The sequence below is a fragment of the Gopherus evgoodei genome, chromosome 12 (genome assembly GCF_007399415.2).
Source record: "Gopherus evgoodei ecotype Sinaloan lineage chromosome 12, rGopEvg1_v1.p, whole genome shotgun sequence".
Lineage (NCBI taxonomy): Eukaryota > Metazoa > Chordata > Testudines > Testudinidae > Gopherus > Gopherus evgoodei.
In genome coordinates this window covers 42293895-42311494 of record NC_044333.1, presented here as the reverse complement: position 1 = coordinate 42311494, position 17600 = coordinate 42293895, and positions in this window count along the sequence as shown.

The following is a 17600-nucleotide window of genomic DNA, read 5'->3' as shown; positions in this document are numbered from 1 at the left end:
GGATTTATATGCTTGGTACAAAGAACTTCAGGAATTATTTTAAACTAGTCCTAGGACTTTAACAGTTTAGAATCACTTCATGATCTTCCTGTCACTGGATTGTCTTTACTGAACTGTGATTATTTCAGAGAAGCCAATTGTCAAATATTAACAAATATTTAAGTTACTATTAACATTCCCTAGTTATCCAAAAATAATAAAAATCCTCAGTCAGCAGCCTTCCAAAAGGAAACCGCACTGACTTTAACAATGACCTTTGTTAGTCTGAAAATTTAGTGTGACATAGTATTTCTGGAAAAGAACCCTAACAATAAGGAGTTTTAATCATTGTACTTCTCTCTGCTGCACTGTTGCAAAGGGCTCAGGGTTTAAAGTAATGTCAAATCAGTATTGACTTCCAAGTTAGACAGTTGCTGTATATTATCAAATCTCTAGTGGAGTTGTTCAGATATCGATTAAGGTCACTTGGCAAGCAGTCTCAGATTTGTGTTTTAGAAACATAAAATACAAGATCAGAACTATGCTGTTTCTCCTTGGCTTCTCAGTCCAAACTTTTCTCTCACTGGCTTCCATGTGGCAACTGGAAGCTGTATTTAGTCGCTCTCTCAGAGCATCTCTGGTGGTCTCCCATTTTATCCATCTCCCTTCTGGGCCTCACAACTATTTAAGTTATGCCTAACACTATTAGTATATTTACAGCAGTGCTAAGGAACTAACAACTTGTCACAACCAAGGTGACTCTTGTAGCCTTTTGAGGACCCCATAGTTGGTCACTAGGGGTAGATGATATTGAATGTGAGGTCCATGGGAAGGTTACATCTTTACTCTCCTACAGAACTGATATTTCACCGATTGTGGAACTAGGCAAAGCTGCACATGAAATGCGCAATCTCATCTGCCAAACTAATATGGTGAGCTCAGTCTCCCATCACCCAGGAAAGCCTGGTTGCTAGATAAAAGAAAATGCTGGAGAGCTTTTGGGAACTTTGAGGGGGAACATCATATCCACTACAACCACAACTCCCCATCCACTTTGTACTCAGACAGCCTCTTCACCAGTCATCCTGCCCTTACACCACACCTTAGCAAAGCCACATGTGGATAGTGTCTTGCTCATTCATGACCTTTCAGTTAGCAGTGTGTTGGAATCAGGGAATCACTTGGCATGGTTCCCTGAATAGGCTTGCATGCTCCAGATTTCCCCTTTCTTTCTTCCAAAGTTTTCTAAAAGGCTTTATTTTCCTCTCTATGGGCTTTGACTTCTCTGGAACTCAAATCTTTTAGGAAACTGACTACCTATCTGCTTCTTTCTGTTCTTTCTCTCTAGCAAGATCCAGCTCCCTCCTATTTTTCTTTTCATGATAAGTAATTACTCCTATGTCCAATCAAATTCCTTTACCAGTTGCTTGGCACTCTCCAGCAGGATTTTGTCACTGCAGTTTTATTTTACTCTCTTTTACTCTTTTCTAAACAGCCCATGGTAACTTTATTCCTCATTCTCTTCTACAAGCAGCATGAATTCTTCCTTATTGTTGACATCAACACAAACCAGCACAGTGTATATAAGTGCACATGGCATTGAAGGAGCTGGTCCCTAGAAGAGTATCAGAGGGGTAGCTGTGTTAGTCTGGATCTGTAAAAAGCAACAAAGAGTCCTGAAGCACATAAGCTTTCATGGGTGAATACCCACTTCATTAGACACATCCGACGAAGTGGGTATTCACCCACAAAAGCGCATGCTCAAATACGTCTGTTAGTCTATAAAGTGCCACAGGACTCTTTGTTGGTCTCTAGAGGAGTTTTTGGAGCTGGGAGCGGAGAAAGCAGTTCAACAGAGGCAAAGTGTGGTGCAAATTCAGAATATGAAGAATTTGAAATTAAAGGTGTTCAGGGGAAAGGTTCTGGACCTGACAAGGCATATCCAGTGCTACTTGAAAAGGTAGGAACAGGGAATTCAGAAGGAGGATTAGCTAGACTTGAAATGTGACGGTCCCTGAGGCTGAAATTCTATCAGTACAACCTGAAAACAACATGTGGTGTGATCAAAATACAATTATCTGTAACCCATAACTCTGTATTATTTCGGGGGTGGGGGGGAGAATGTCACACTTAGCAAAGCAACTTCCTAATTCGGGACTCTCACATGTCCAGTCTGATTTTTTTTTAAAACAGCCATTTTTGTTGTGCACTTCAACAAGTCAGTGAGTGAACACATTTTTCTTTAAGGTACAGATGCTTTTTTATGCTTGTCTAACTGACAAATAGGCAAACATATTACATTCAATCTCTCAAAATAAAATTTCATCTTTGGGCTAAGCCCAAGAATATGAAATTTCAGCCCAAATGGCTTTTTTTTTTTTTGGTTGAGAACGTTATTAAAAACTGAAAATACAGATTTAGAAGGGAAAAATCATTTCAATCGTAACTATAGTATCTCTACTGCCCTACAGTATACACATTGTATATCTTATAATAATTTCCTGTTTTAAGAATGGCTGTATTTGCTCTGCTTTGTCCATTTTTATCCAAACCTAACAAAGTTGTAATGTTTGGATGATGCATGGTTATGAAATGATAACAGTACAAAAAAGGCCAGGTTGTTGTTTTCAGTTCCTGTAAGTGTTACAAGTATATTGCAGAATCCATATTTACTTCTGCTTTCCAAAGTCCCTTTGTTCATGGTCTATTCAGGGGGGTGAAGTTAAGCACTTGTATATGTATTTCCAGGATCGGAGCCTAAGTGTTTCCCTGCATCAGGCAAAGTTTGTGCTCCTGTGTCCTGAGATAAAATCTTCTCTGTATGAAATCAGACCAACATATACAGAAAAAACGAGGGAGGTTAGAGAGAAAAAAATCTGTTTGTTATGAGATCATGTACTCTCCACCTCCCAGCCAGTGCAGGACAGGTCTCTACTCAGAGCAAGGTGGAAACTGTATTCCTCTACTGATAATATTTTTGAGAGTTTAAACGTTTTTCCTGTTTCGGGCTGAAAAGTCAAAATCTCAGAAATATTTCAGGCCTGAAAACCTGATTTCTGTTTCAGGTTAAGCAAAGCATTTTGTTTTGATAATTTCTAAACTTTTTGTTGATTTTGATTCCCTCCCACCTCTTTAGTCTAATTAGCTTAAAGTTCTAAATGAAAAGTTGTTTCCAACTGCAAAACCACAATTTTTTGTTTTGAAAATGTCTAAACATTTCATTTAGACAATTTTGGAAGTGTTTTTGATTGTTCTTTTTTTTTTTTTTTTTTTTTTTTTTTGAGTCTGGACACCCATCATACCCAATTCGAGTTTGTAAAAAGTTTCAGTATTGATGAATCAGAATTTTTCAACAAAAAAAAGGTTCATCAAAAAAATTTCCCAACTAGCTCTTGTCCTATTGGAGACTAAGAATGTCTTGTCAAGTCTGATTTTCAATGTACCACTCAGCCAGGGCTCTCCAAAATACAGGCAATAATTTTGTTTATTAGTAGCAGCTGCCCTCTTTCATCATATAATTAGCATAGTATCAGACGGGGAGCCATGTTAGTCTGGATCTGTAAGAAGCAGCAAAGACTAACAGATGTATAGACTAACAGACGTATTGGAGCATGAGCTTTCGTGGGTGAATACCTACTTCATAAGACACATCTGACGAAGTGGGTGTTCACCCACGAAAGCTCATGATCCAATGCGTCTGTTTTGTATTGTCTATAAGGTGCCACAGGACACTCTGATGATAATTAGCATAGCAATTATCAGCTATTTATATCAGATTTGAACTGAAAACAAATGCTCAGAAATGTGAACTGTGTGGAATGGTACTATCTGCAAAGAGCCTCCATTCTCAGAAAGACCCTGCAAGGGATATATGAAAAAGCTGAGGCCATCTTGTGTGTCACAAGTTATATTCACACATAACAGGTATTTGATCTGAGCACAATTCTGTTTGCTACAAGGAAGGATTCACAGCTGGAAATACTTACCTTTTTTATTTGAATTATTTTAATGATCACCCTTTAAATTATTTGTGTGCTAGCACTGTTCTATTTTTAAGAATAAACCAGTTTAAAAAAAACAAATTGAAATATAAATTGTTTAGAAGCAGTTAAGGAAGAATTAAAGCTTCAAAGTATAAGACTATGATTAAATAAAACACTGCACATAAACTATAAAGTTTAATCTATATTATAATTAATTAGGAAAAATAATTACAACTACAGATACAATGAAACAATGTTATTGTCACTGCAAACATTCATTTTTAAACAATATTTGTTATAAAAAGCTGAAATTTGTGAAAGAAAAAAAGGTGTGGAAGTTTTCCATTAGATACCAGAACCAGATCAACAGCCGTGCATTAGGGCAAAACACAGAGACAGCACCAAGAGAGTTGGAAGATGTAAAGAACAGAAAACTTACAAAGATATAAAAACACAGAAAGAGAAAGAAACGATGTTATTTTGAAACAGTTATACTGACTTTCAAGATACTAATATACATATCTTGTGTTGGCTCTGCATTGGCAGTTTTATATCAAAAAAGCAAATTAAAAGGAAGAATGAAGAAAGGTAACATACCGTGTAAGCTTGCATGAAAATGCTTGTAGTATGCTAATGGGCTAAAACAAGCAAAAAGTTTACATTGCTTCTCTGATACAGAAACGGTCAAAATCTGTATGCATGTTACTCGCCGGTCACCTACCCCACATGCTCTGTAGAGTGGGGCTACAATCTCTGGCAGGACAGGCATAACTCCCACTCCCGTTAAGTGCACTTGAACACAGAGGCAGAAGGGTAGGCCCCTTTTAATTAAAAAACTGTTTGGAACATTGATTTTGTTCATTTGATTGCTCTTTTGTGGGCACTGGTATGCTGAACAAGCACATACTGCCACCCTGGGACGAGCATTTTTCAATGTTTATCATCATCATGATCAATGGGTCTTCTCAGGGTATGGTGCCTACAAAACTTCACCCACCTCCTGATAAAGGAGGCTTCAGAGGCCTTTCTGCTGCATCGGATCACTGTGCTTGAGTAGTTTCTAGTGAGGACTACACTACAAACCTGTTATCACTGTTACATTTTACTGTGTGTGCATGTACATCAGTTTTCCAGACAACCATCGAAAACGAGACTGTTACGCATTTTTACTTTATACTGGCACATATTTTTTCAGCTTGCTACATTTATCTGTGTGAGGTGCCCATGCTTGTATATGTGCCTATCTGTTGTGAAGAAGTGTGTTTTTGTATGTCTGTAGAGAGGCCATGCATGATCCATGTGACATGCATATTGGATTTGTACGGTTTGAAAAATTTCTCAGTATCTGATTCTTCTTAACAGTGAGTGTGTCTATTGAAACAACTGAAAGCTCATTTAATCAAAATAAAGCAATGCAAATGAACCTAAAATCAGGAAACAAAATAGATTGATGGAAATGCCTTGGTCATTGTAATTACAAAAAGTGTATCATTTCCCAAATTCTCTTTGCCTTAAATGCATACCATACATTTATCAAACATAATTAGTACTTTAGGTGACAGTGATTTGATTTCTTTCCTAGTAATAAAATTCCTCTGCACTGACATATACATCTAGAAAGGGAAAGTGTACATTCCCCTATTGTTGCTGTTTATCCTCTTGAGGCAGAATTTCATATAATCACAGAGTTAGAGAGAGAAAGGTCTTGCTAGACTGAGGCCAAGTTGGCACTAAAAGCAGAAAATGAGCAGTATGGACAGGTCAACCCTTAGTGGATCTCATGGGTATAAAAAAAATAAGTTACAGCTTTTAAAGATCTTTCTCAAATATATGTTCTTTGAAAGTGAAATAGTTGATAAAATCCCTAGTAAGGCTCTGTCTCCTTTCATAATTGGCATTTCATTATTTAAATATAAAAACTTTTATAAAAATTGATGAGTAGACAACAGCAGAAATAAATAAATTAATGAGCTACATCAAAATTAGTGATTAGATTTTGGCTTTATGAGGAAAGAAATACGTTTTCAGTTCAAGTATAAGAAACTAAATATATTCTGGAAAATCATCATTCCATATGCAGAACCTACATTTTTCCCTTTCTTGATAGTTTATGGTTCTCTAACCCTAATTTAAAGAACACTCTAGTCAATATAATCACACACACAAGGGAAAATTAAATGTGATGCTGTGTCATGCCTAGGCATAGGAGTACACACAAGAGTTGATGTAACCCATTGACCTCAGATCCCTGACAATTCTGTAATCTTCATGACAGCTTACGGATGGACAGTCTGTCTTCACTGTGAATTTTCTCACTTTCAAACATTTCGATTTCAGCCTAATGTTACTCTAACCCTTCTTCTGAGTGACCATTTTATTTTATAATACAGGTAGTTCACATTTCCCCACACCTCCACCCCGCCATATTGTTAGAATATCAACCCTCTGGGTTATTGTGCCTTTGGAAACATTACAATGTATTGGATAAAATCATCTTTAGGAGCTTTGTAAACATGGACCTATCTATCTATACATTGATATCTGAGACTTTTTATAAAGGTGCATGTTTCTGAATCTGTTACAAACCAGAGCAACTCCAAAGATGTGATAATTGAAGGTGGTCAGCACCTTGCACAAAGCACTCCGAATTCTACAGGATCTACCCTTTAGGCCATCAGCTCCTTGGAGAAGGGACCCTGAATTTTAAATGCCACTCACAGGCATGGAGTTATGTAAATAATACTAATAATGTCAAGTCATTACATACTCTTATTTCTCAAGCCTAAGCTTTAGATAATAAAATTATTGAATTGTTGTGTATCTCAAACCTTCTGAGAAAGCACAAATGCAGGCACATTCTCTGTTGTAACAGCCAATAAAACTCAGGTTTTATGGTAACACACAGTTCTCTCCTGCTGTAACTCTCTCCGTTCCTTTCTGCTGCCTTCTCCACTGGTTGTTTTCAGCAGAAGCCAAGCTGCAGGTGCACGGCTGCGAAAATAATTGTTTTACCTTTAAACTAAATCTACTCCTCTTGATATCAGTACTTTGATTTCATTTAATCTCTGCTGCGTGCCTCAGTATTGCTTCCTACTGCTATTTCAGCCTTACACATTTAACTCCTGAGCTTTCAAACTTACAAATTCACTTTGGGGGGAAATCATCTTGGAATTTTTTCTGTAAAGAAATTAAAAAGCAAAACATATAGCTCCTTTTTTACATTTACCCAAGCGTTACCAAATAAACGTTAGTTTAAGAACATAAGAATGACCAGACTGGGTCAGACCAAAGGTCCATCTAGCCCAGTGTCCTGTCTTCTGACAGTGACCAGTGCCAGGTGCCCCAGAGGGAATGAACAGAACAGGGAATCATTGAGTGATCCATCCCCTGCCGCCCATCCCCAGTATCTAGCAAACAGAGGCTAGGGACACCACTCCTGCCCATCCTGGCTATTAGCCATGGATGGACCTGTCCTCCAGGAATTTATCTAGTTCTTTTTAGAACCTCAGTTTTCTATGTTTTTGTGTTTGTATGACACTTCCAGGTTTAAAAATAATCTTATTTTGTAAATAATTAGTTTTAGGATGGTAAAAGCAATGTCTAATTTGATGGGAGGGGTTGTTTACAGTAAAATGTATTTGTCATTTATTGGTAGATCTGTGGCTGGCACCCAATAAAAGGTAGAGAGCCAGTTTGTTTATACTCAACTTTTATCTGCATGCTGTGCACGTACAATTGCTACTTTTCAAATGCTGTGCTAGCAGCCGAGACCCAGTACATGTGCTTTCCAAACGCTCTGACTCTGCACTGGTGCAACAGACCAAACCCACTAAATTCCGCTGGAAGTGAGGTGTTCAGTGCCTCTCAGCAACAAGACCGACATTGCTATTACTTCTGGGTCATGATTCCTACCTGCATATATTTAGTACAATTTGGTAAAAAACAGACATTAAAAGCTAAGCCCCTGTTTAAGAATTTTCATTAGCACTTATGTGCAATTATGAAATGCTGTGCCGTTTAATGTTAAACTGCAGTGACATCACTTTCAATGACCTCTCTCAAGATGACGCTAACATTAAAATAAATACCAGGAAGCTTAGATTATGAAGTATTTTTTCTCTCAACAGTGGAATGTTTTTTACATTCACACACACACACATACACACACACACACACACACACACACACACACGCGCGCGCGCTGTCTCTCTCTAAGAACGATGGCAGAAAGCACTTTCCATTTTTCTCCTAAACTCCCCTAGGATGATGTGGGGACCTCATGTCAAAACCCCTCACTTTAGAACAATAAATAAATAAACCAGCTAAAGCCTTCCCGAGGCTGGCCAACTGTAGCATAAGTAATTCAAGAGGCTGAGAGATGCCAGATAAATTTGATTACTATAAAAGATGGGAATATGTTTCTTTCCTCTGAGAATTCACAAAAAGGGGTCAAAAACAAAGCAGCACTGAAAGTGAACAATTTCATTTCACCTGCAATTCAAGGCGAAAATACAAAGGCAATTTTGCAGGAACATTTTACCACATTGGTATATAGACACTCAGGCTCCTAATCATTAATTGCTGGGAAAAAAAGTGGGGCGGCAAGGAGGCAGAATCCAACCAAGATGGGCCTTTTTTTCTTTTTGGAAGATTTGAATGCAGATTTGGGGAAAAAAATCCCTCAAAGCTAAATCTATTGCTGGGACTAGGGTTTGCTAAAAGCTGCTTTAGACAGACTCCAAAAGTCAGCAGGAATACCCTCCCCATACGACTCACTAAAAAGAAAAACGCTATTCCAATTAGCATCTCAGTAGAGACAAGAGCTTGAGAACCGTTTCCTTTTTACACCCGCTGCCTGACTCAAACTAACCTCAACACCCATCAGCTGAGAAACACGAGATTCCACTCCTCTCGATATTTCTCCTCCTTCTGTGAATTCCTGGGCATTTGCATGTTACAAGACAACTCACTAAGGGAGATGAGCTACCCCACCTGAAAAGTTCGTCCATCCTTACCCGAGGGCTAAAGTGCTGCAGCTCCAAGTCCTGGTTATAGCTGAATACTCTCTCTGCCTGACCTGGCCTTAAGTGCTCCTGACCTCCCAGTTTTCTATTTGTACATTTTGCCTCCATAAGTAGTTCACAGTTGTTGCTTTAAATACTTCAATAGATATTTATTGACATACAAAAAGGATGGAATGACCTTTGGCTAAGATTGCAAATGAATATGGAAACGATTTGCCCTTCCCACAGCTTAAGAGCATCATTCCAGGCTCCCCCACTGCTATTCACCTGTACCAAAAAGATGCAGCTCATCGTCCAGCTTTTCTAAGGGAACAGGAAACTTATAGTTCTCATCTCAATGCCAGATTCTAAGCCCTTCTTCCCCTCTTCAACAAAGAGCTAGTAACCATGATGAGGATTTGAACCAATTCAGAGATTGCACGATACCACAAAATGTTTGTTCACTTGGCATATAGTGACGTTTCCCTTAAAATAAATACTAGTTACAGCAAAAGCCATTGAACATTATTAGACAGACATATACTGTACACACACACACACACCCTCACATACATCATTTATTTATATAGTCCTGTAGATGTACATAATATTGCATGGTGCAAAGTCTGCATCAAACAGAACTCCTTGTCCCAGAGCTCTTGCAGTAAAAGGCACAGGCAAAGGCAAACAGAACAAAAACACAGATTGGAAGTTGGAGCACATACGTTGGAGCTTGAACGCTTCCTGGGACAGGCAGGATTTTGGTAGTTCCTTGAAGATGGAGGGAATTTCTTCTAAAGTATTGAGGACTGGGCAATATTTAAGACAGGAAATTGAACTAGATGGATCATGAGTCTATTCTAGTCAGGAAATTCCCATGTTCCAGTACTGAATGCAGGGAACAAGAGTCTCTGTATAAAGAAACTGGGAAAATGGCAAAACTGACTTTCAAAAATGGGAAACAACTGAGATGGATGTTGCACTCAGAGGCAATCAGCACACCTCTCCCTTCTACCTACCAACTTTCTGTCTTTCCAAATCTTCGATGGGCCCCAAGTGTATCTGAAGAAAAGGGCTGTGGGAGGGATATATTTTGATTGGAGAGGGTGGAAAGCAGGGGGAAAATGCAATGAAATTTAGAATAAGTGGAAAAGCACTAACAATGAAAAGTGCTTCTCGTTTCTTTAAAAACAAAACTATACTTTCTCCTCTCTAAGATTAAACAACACAATTTACAAATGATTTTCCTTCCAATCTTGATTGATTTCAATATTAATAGTAAACAGACAATCAATTTATAAATTCACCAAAATTATGTGTCCAGGGGAAGGGAATCATTCCCAAGCAAACACTCAGCACAGAAAGAGGGATGACTTGTTTCCTTTTACTGAGGAATTATTCATCTATGTAACTTTATAAAACTAATATGCAAAATCTTCTCCAGTTACCAATAATCCCGGTATTTCAGTGGCATAATTAGTTGCTTTCTACCAAGGGATTATTTCACAGAACAGCTGAAAACTCCAGGAGGATGCATTTGTGTAGAACAGATTTATAGAAGTGACTGATGGGTGGCCCTTTGACTAAGTCAATGAACAAATGCTCCTGTGGTTTTTAATAAGACTGACCCACTTTAATGAATATTTTCTCTGCTCAGAGTAGGGTGACCAGATAGAAAGTGTGGAAAATCAGGAATGGGGGGTGGAAATAAGTGCCTATATAAGAAAAAGCCCCATATATTGGGACTGTCCCTATAAAATTGGAACATCTGGTCACCCTGGCTCAGAGGAAAGACTGATATTAACAAATTGTTTTCTAACCTGGCCAGAAGCCTGTAATGAAATGTAAATATAATGCTCTGTAAATATGAGAGGTGGTACTAGTATTTATTTAAGAAAAGGAACAGTCAATATTTAATGAGAAAGCCCAAGAAACACTAAACACATTCAGATGTCACAGGGGAACTTTTTAAAGTTTAAGCTAACAGGTTCCAAATGTCTACTTTTCTCATCCCTCTTTTAACAGAATACTATTGCTATTATTTATTTTCATCAGTAGCACCAAAAGCCCTCATCAAGGCCCCATTGGCGGAGGTGTTGTACACACACACCCACACACACACACGATGTAACACATTACATATATATATATATATATAAACTATTATAGATGCTCTCTTTTATATTATACACAAAACACCCCTATGTTATAAGAACACTCAAACTGTAAAGTCAACCATTCAAAAGTGACAAAATGCCAGCATTAAGACTGCCTGTGAAAACTTACTGCTTATGGACAAGGAAGCGAATTTACGATACAGTCTTTAATTACATGATCACACACTATTTTTGTCATAGGACCCCATGTCATTCAGTGCACAGGACGGATGCTACTTGAGTGAATGAATCAGGATTGAGTAGTAAAGGAAGCTGTTGCCTGTCAGACCCCACCTCGCTGGTTACATAAGTTGTAAGGTGTGTAGTGAAGGAGGCAAGATTGTCAGAACAGAAAGGATGGTCTAATGCAGTGGTTTTCAGCCTTTTTTCATTTGCAAACTCTTACAAATTTTCACATGAAGGTGCAGACCCTTTTGGAAATCTTAGACACAGTTTGTGGACTCCCCACAGGTTGAAAACCACTGGCCTAATGGTTAAGAATATGTGATGCCACTCAGGGGAAATGGATTCTCTCTCTGCCTCTGGCAGAATTCCTCCTGTGTGATGTGGGCAAGTCACTTAACCACATATTTCACACATGGCCAGTAATGGTGTGTTCCTCCTTTTCTGGGTGCCCAACTTTGATACCTGGGGTCTAATTTGCAGAAGCACTAAGCACACACAGCTGCAACTGAAATCAATAGGAGCTGTGCTTTGAACATAAAAAATGCTACAGAATAGTAAGCACTTTGAAAAATCAGGTCCTAGATATCTGAAATTGGGCACCCAAAATTAATAGTCATTTTTAACCATCTTCCTGCCCAGGCAACTTTAATTCTGACATTTCCTAACTCTTGAGTCCTTGACTTTGCAACCATAGTGTTCGTTTAACATAGCTTTTTGCATGTAATCAGAGGTTTTTCTAAAATAGCAAATTGAAAAGCTTGTATTTTAAAAAACACAGTTCCATCATGTGGAATCATATTGACACGCACATGGGTCATCAGCAGGGTTAGAACCATGCGATCCAAAGCACAGACCTCTGCCACTTGAATGATGGTGTAGCTGAAGGGTGGTCACTCAGTATGTGGACCAACCCCCAGACAGGGAGGAGGCACACATTTTGTCGGTAATTTTTACAGCCATTTGCGGATAGCAGAGAAATAGTGAGACTCAAGAATCTTGCATTCCAGACTTGTTTCTGGAGAGGAATGTATTCTAGTGGGCACAGACCCTTCTGCCTGTGTCCTCCAAATCTGACCTTTTTGCCTCAATATCCTCCATCCTGTCTTTTCTCCAGTCCTGTCTTCCCCTCCCCCAGCTCCTCATCTCAGTTCTAGGCTCCTTGCTTAGCCAGTTATAGTCTCCACCTTCCCAAGCTCCTCATCCCAGATCCAGTGTCCTTCCCCAGGCATTCCCAACCTCCCCGTCTTGGCTCCTCATCCCATCTCAGCCTTCCACATCCTCCCAGTCCCCCTCTCTAGGCTCTTCAACCGAGTCGCTTTGTCCAGCCACTCCTAATCTCTTCCTCACCAGGCTCCTCATTCAATCCCAGCCTCCTCCCCATCCCAGGTCCAGGTCCAGTCTTCCCCCACCGGACTCCTCATCCAAGTCTCCCCAACATAGCTCCTCATCCAGCCTAAGTCTCTCCCCTGACTCGAGTCTCAATTCACTAATGTTTATAAAGCGCTCAACCAATGGACGGTGCTGGAGAAGGGCAAAGTGCTGCAGTTATAATTTCATGTCTATGTTATATTGAGACATTATGCTCTTTGGCATCAAATGAAAAAAAACAAACTACGGGAAAATGTCAAGATGTTCATCGTTAGAGAGTACTGTACAAGGATTGATGTTTTTTAAAGGATTTGTGTTTCTGGTGGGCAGGAGTCCCTCTCTCAATAGCTACAGCAGCATATAGGAAGCACATGAGTTAAAAAATTAAAAGGTGCTATATGTTGGAAATATTAAAACAAATAGTCCTGCACAGCAGTGATTACAAAGATGGAGCTGGCCGTATCTGCTCTCTGCACTGGACAGGAATTTTTCATTTCATACATCATTTACAACTTGCTGCAGTGATTCCACAAAATCAGTCTATACCATTACTACAAAGAAGAGAGACACCTTCTATATTATTTGTTGCAAAATTCAGATGCTTTAGGCCAAAATTTTATTGCCCAACCAGACTGCCAGCAGCACAAGTGACAGAAGTCTCAAATTCTTAGTGCTAGATAAAGAAGAAAGATTATTCTCTCTTCTACAGGTATACAAAGGTATATTGCATGTATTTCATTTGACTATATCAGAACACAAATTACACTGACTACAATCAACCACTAAGCTTACTGCACAAAACAGCTGTATCACAAAAAGCAATAATCAACCCAATCTCAATATTGTACACATTTCCTCGCATGTGTGCCTTGTACTTTCAGGAATTCATCTCCTAGAACAGCCCTCCCCCCTTGCAAAAATGAGTGTTCCTGGAGGATCTGAGGGCAGGCGCACATGCATACAAGGCCACATGAGTGAACAAGGGCAGGGCACTTAACACTGCAACTTTCTCACAAACATCATTATGACGGTTATCACTGGGTGGGCGGGATCTTAGAAGAAGGGCACTCAGAGGGATGGTCAAGGAGGGGTGGGAGCCAGAGAAACGACAGCTTACCTAAACAGTAGAAACTCGTACAGGTTATGAAAGGCTACACTACAGGTGTGCAGTTTGGGAAGGAGGCCATTTTATTTATGGAGCCATTCATTATTGCCTTCCTTGGCCCTTTTAGAGTGAGTGAGCTGGTGCCTTTGGCAGTTGCAGACAGGTCCCAACATGCACTGACCTTAAAAGACGTAGGACTATCCACAAGAGCAGTGCCCGTGCATGTACAGCACTCAGAAATGGACTAGAAGGAAAAGGGGGCTTATGCACTATTGAAGGAACATGAAGGCAAATGCTTATGCCCCCCAAAAGAACTAAAAGCCTTACTAAAAATCAGGGGCCAGAAGCCAAACATATACTATCCGTACACTGTATGTTTGTAATATTTTTGCGTATCAGTATTTTAAAAGCGATATTTGTTAAAGTATGGTATAACTTTGTGTGCTTTTCCTGAGAAAATATCTTATTTTATTTGTAGTTTCAGTGTATAATTTGTCTAATATATGGTATATAGTAAAACCTCAGCATTACAAACACCAGAGTTATGAATTGACCAGTCAACACAGACCTCAGTTAGAACAGGAAGAACAGAATCAGGAAGCAGCAGAGACCAAAAAATAAAAAAAAAGCTAATACAGTACAGTGCTATGTTAAATGTAAACTACTAAAAAAAGAAAGGGAAAACAGCATTTTTCTGCTGCTTAGTTAAGTTTCAAAGCTGTGTTAATTCAATGTTCAGTTGTAAACTTCTAAAAGAGCAATCATAACAACCTCCATTCCCGAGCTATTCGTAGCTCTAAGGTTCTACTTTACATGACCTATGAATCAGAAAGAAAGTTAGTTTGTGTCACCTTCTTTTGAGAGGTAAAGAACACCTGAAATCAGTACAACACTGAAAAACAAAATTTTGAAGGTTTCCAAGTTAATCAGCAATATATAACAAAAGCGTGGCAAAGGCGACAACTTTTGAAGATAATGCAAGTCTCTAAATATGAAAGTTAGTAAAAACTACCTTGCAACTATGTTAAGAAAAACTAGAGGTGTTTATACTGTGACTAAGAACTCATGAGCACAACTGGTTTATAATAAACATTTCAAAAATAGCACTTTAAAAGACAATATATAAATATTTTAAGTGGTAAAATATAAGTGTTGGGGTTTTTTTTGTGTGTTAGTACCATGTCCAAAAAAATCTGCACATACACATCAAACTCTGTGCCTGGGGAATTTGTTTTATTGTTATGTTTGCATTTAAAACAATGTACCTGACCTATTTGGGGGTTAATATAACTAAATGGAACCTATTTGATGTTTATTATTTATAGAAGATTCACTTCAGATTAGGCCTTCTGCAGAAGTGTGTGTTTGTGTGGCATCATAAAGTGTCTCCAGACAGCACCCAGTACTAAACCGACAAGAAAATGACAACTTAGGCTGTATCTCAGTACACACAGTGTTCTATAAAGGGAAAGATTAAAGCTATTTTTTCCCCGTCTTCAGAAAGGCCACATGAATGAGCTGGTACAATGGCTAATGCATTGACCTTCTGTCTGATAATGACAAGTTCAAGTTCCTAGAGTTGTCTAGGATGTGGAACTAAAGTAAGTGCATTCAAACGAGTTCCCCTGATTTATAAGAATCCTACTTACAAAACCAGAATTTAAAAAGGGGTGAAGAAAATTGACAACTTTTCATTTTTAAGGAATTTTTTCCCCTAAATTATGGGCTAAACTCACAACTAGTTTCTTCAGAGAGACACTGATTGTTTCATGAATTCTTTTTAAAAAAACCCTCAGCTAACTTCAAATGAGTAAAAGTGACAAGAATACAGAACAGAGTTCTAAATTTGACTATATACATTTGTTTGTTTCTTGTGTTTAAGTTTTCATATTGTTATGTTCCTTCATTTAAATGGAAAGAGAATAAAAGATAGGGTAGGAGGACTTTTAATACTACAGCAGACTGTAGCCCTTGTATTCAGTATATAGACATTGCAATGGAGACATCTCTAGAAATGTCACCCCCATAATCTGAAAAGACCTTTTGGTTTCCCTATCATGGTTTCAAGGCAGAACATCATAGTTACATGAAGCTTTCACCCATAAAGCCACTTTTTTTTCTGGAAAAAAATGGAACTTCCTCAGCGGGATATTCAGAGCCAATTTGGGATTTGTTTGTTCATTATTCCTAGATTTTTAGCCCCCAGTTTTGCCAGTTACAGTGCGTGCGGCTACAAAGGTCTGCCCATGCAATTTTACTGGCAGGATCAAGACACAAGAAAGCCTGCCACTGTCATGAGGCTAGACACCTTAGAATGATAACAAATTAGGTCCTGGTAGATAGGTTAGACGAACAGGATTTGGACAAAGAAGTTAAGAGAGAAAAGCCCCTCCTGCTGGTCCAATAAAAACAAAGACATATGTTTATACATTCCTACAGATCATTGGCTTTTTTGCACATGTTGCTTTAATTACACCCAACAGACTAAGATTAAAGGTTGCAAGGCCAGGCACACAGAAGTTTAGAAATACCAGAATTAAGATTATCCATACAACTTCAATGTGCTCCCCCTCCCCCCGTACATGCCTTCTGATACAGTTTTAATTACATGATCACAGACTATTGTTCTCCACGAGACCCCAGTAAAGGATTGGGGCCTATCTTATAGCACCCTTTTCCAGCTGGACCCAGCATTGGACTTGCTGAGCTAGCGTCTTCCCTGGGGAAATTTTGCCTGGAGCTTGCTCACAGAATTCAGGAAAGGGAGTGTCTAGCCAGATTAACTGCTACACGTTTTATTTCAAGCCTTCTTAACATTTCACAGCCTCTCCCCTCAAAGTCTGTCCAGGTTAAATCCCTTTCCCCAAGTCTGTCCCTCACCCCACAAGTTCAACAACCCCCAAATTCCTGGTTCTCACCTCAGAGCCTTTGTAATAGCAGTACTTTCCCCAGTCTCCCTTCTGTCCATCTGTTCTTGGATCTGCTCCTCCCAGCAGCTGCTCCAGCCTCTGGCAGGTATTGTCACCCCCCTTCTAGTTCCTGTGCCTCCTTTTAGAAGGATCAGCCAATTATGATGCCAGTCTGTACCCAGGTGCAATGGGTGGAGTTAATTAGCCAGCCAGCCAGCTGCAGGCCTCTGACCCCAGAGGAATGGTATCCCTTATACCTTCACACCCCTGCCTCATTTAGTGCACGTATCCTCATTGTGAGACCCTTCCCTTATTTATTGCACACTATTAAAAACTCTGCTCTGGATGCAGATTTTTTAATTTTCTCCTGGGCTGTTCATTTCTACAGCATCTGAGTGTTGCACAAACACTACTGAATTTATTTTGCAACACCCCATAGAGAGTTGTTTATTCCCATTTTACAGATGGGGAACTGAGGTACAGAGTGATTAAGGTCAAAAGTGTCTCTAATTTTGGGTGTTCGGTTTGAGATGCCTGATGTCTAACTTTTCAGAGCACAGCTCCATTTGTCTCAGTTGCAGCTGTGAGTGCTCAGCACTTCTGCAGATGACCCCAGGTGTCAAAATTGGGTTCCCAGAAAAAGATTTCTGCCACTTGAGCTAACAGAGTAAGTGACAGTTGTCATTCTCGATGTGAACTAGATAGGGATGAGACATATTTTACCAGTGAGTTTCACAGATAGTTGTGACACCAGAGGAATGTTGCAAGTTAGGAATTTAGCGTTCAGTTCCATGTTCTGGAAGAATGTTCTCTGGAGGGCAAAGATCATTCTATCTCTCTTTCTGACCACCACCACCACCACCACCACCACAAAAGCCTATCCCATTCTGCTCCTCTCCACTCTAGCCTGC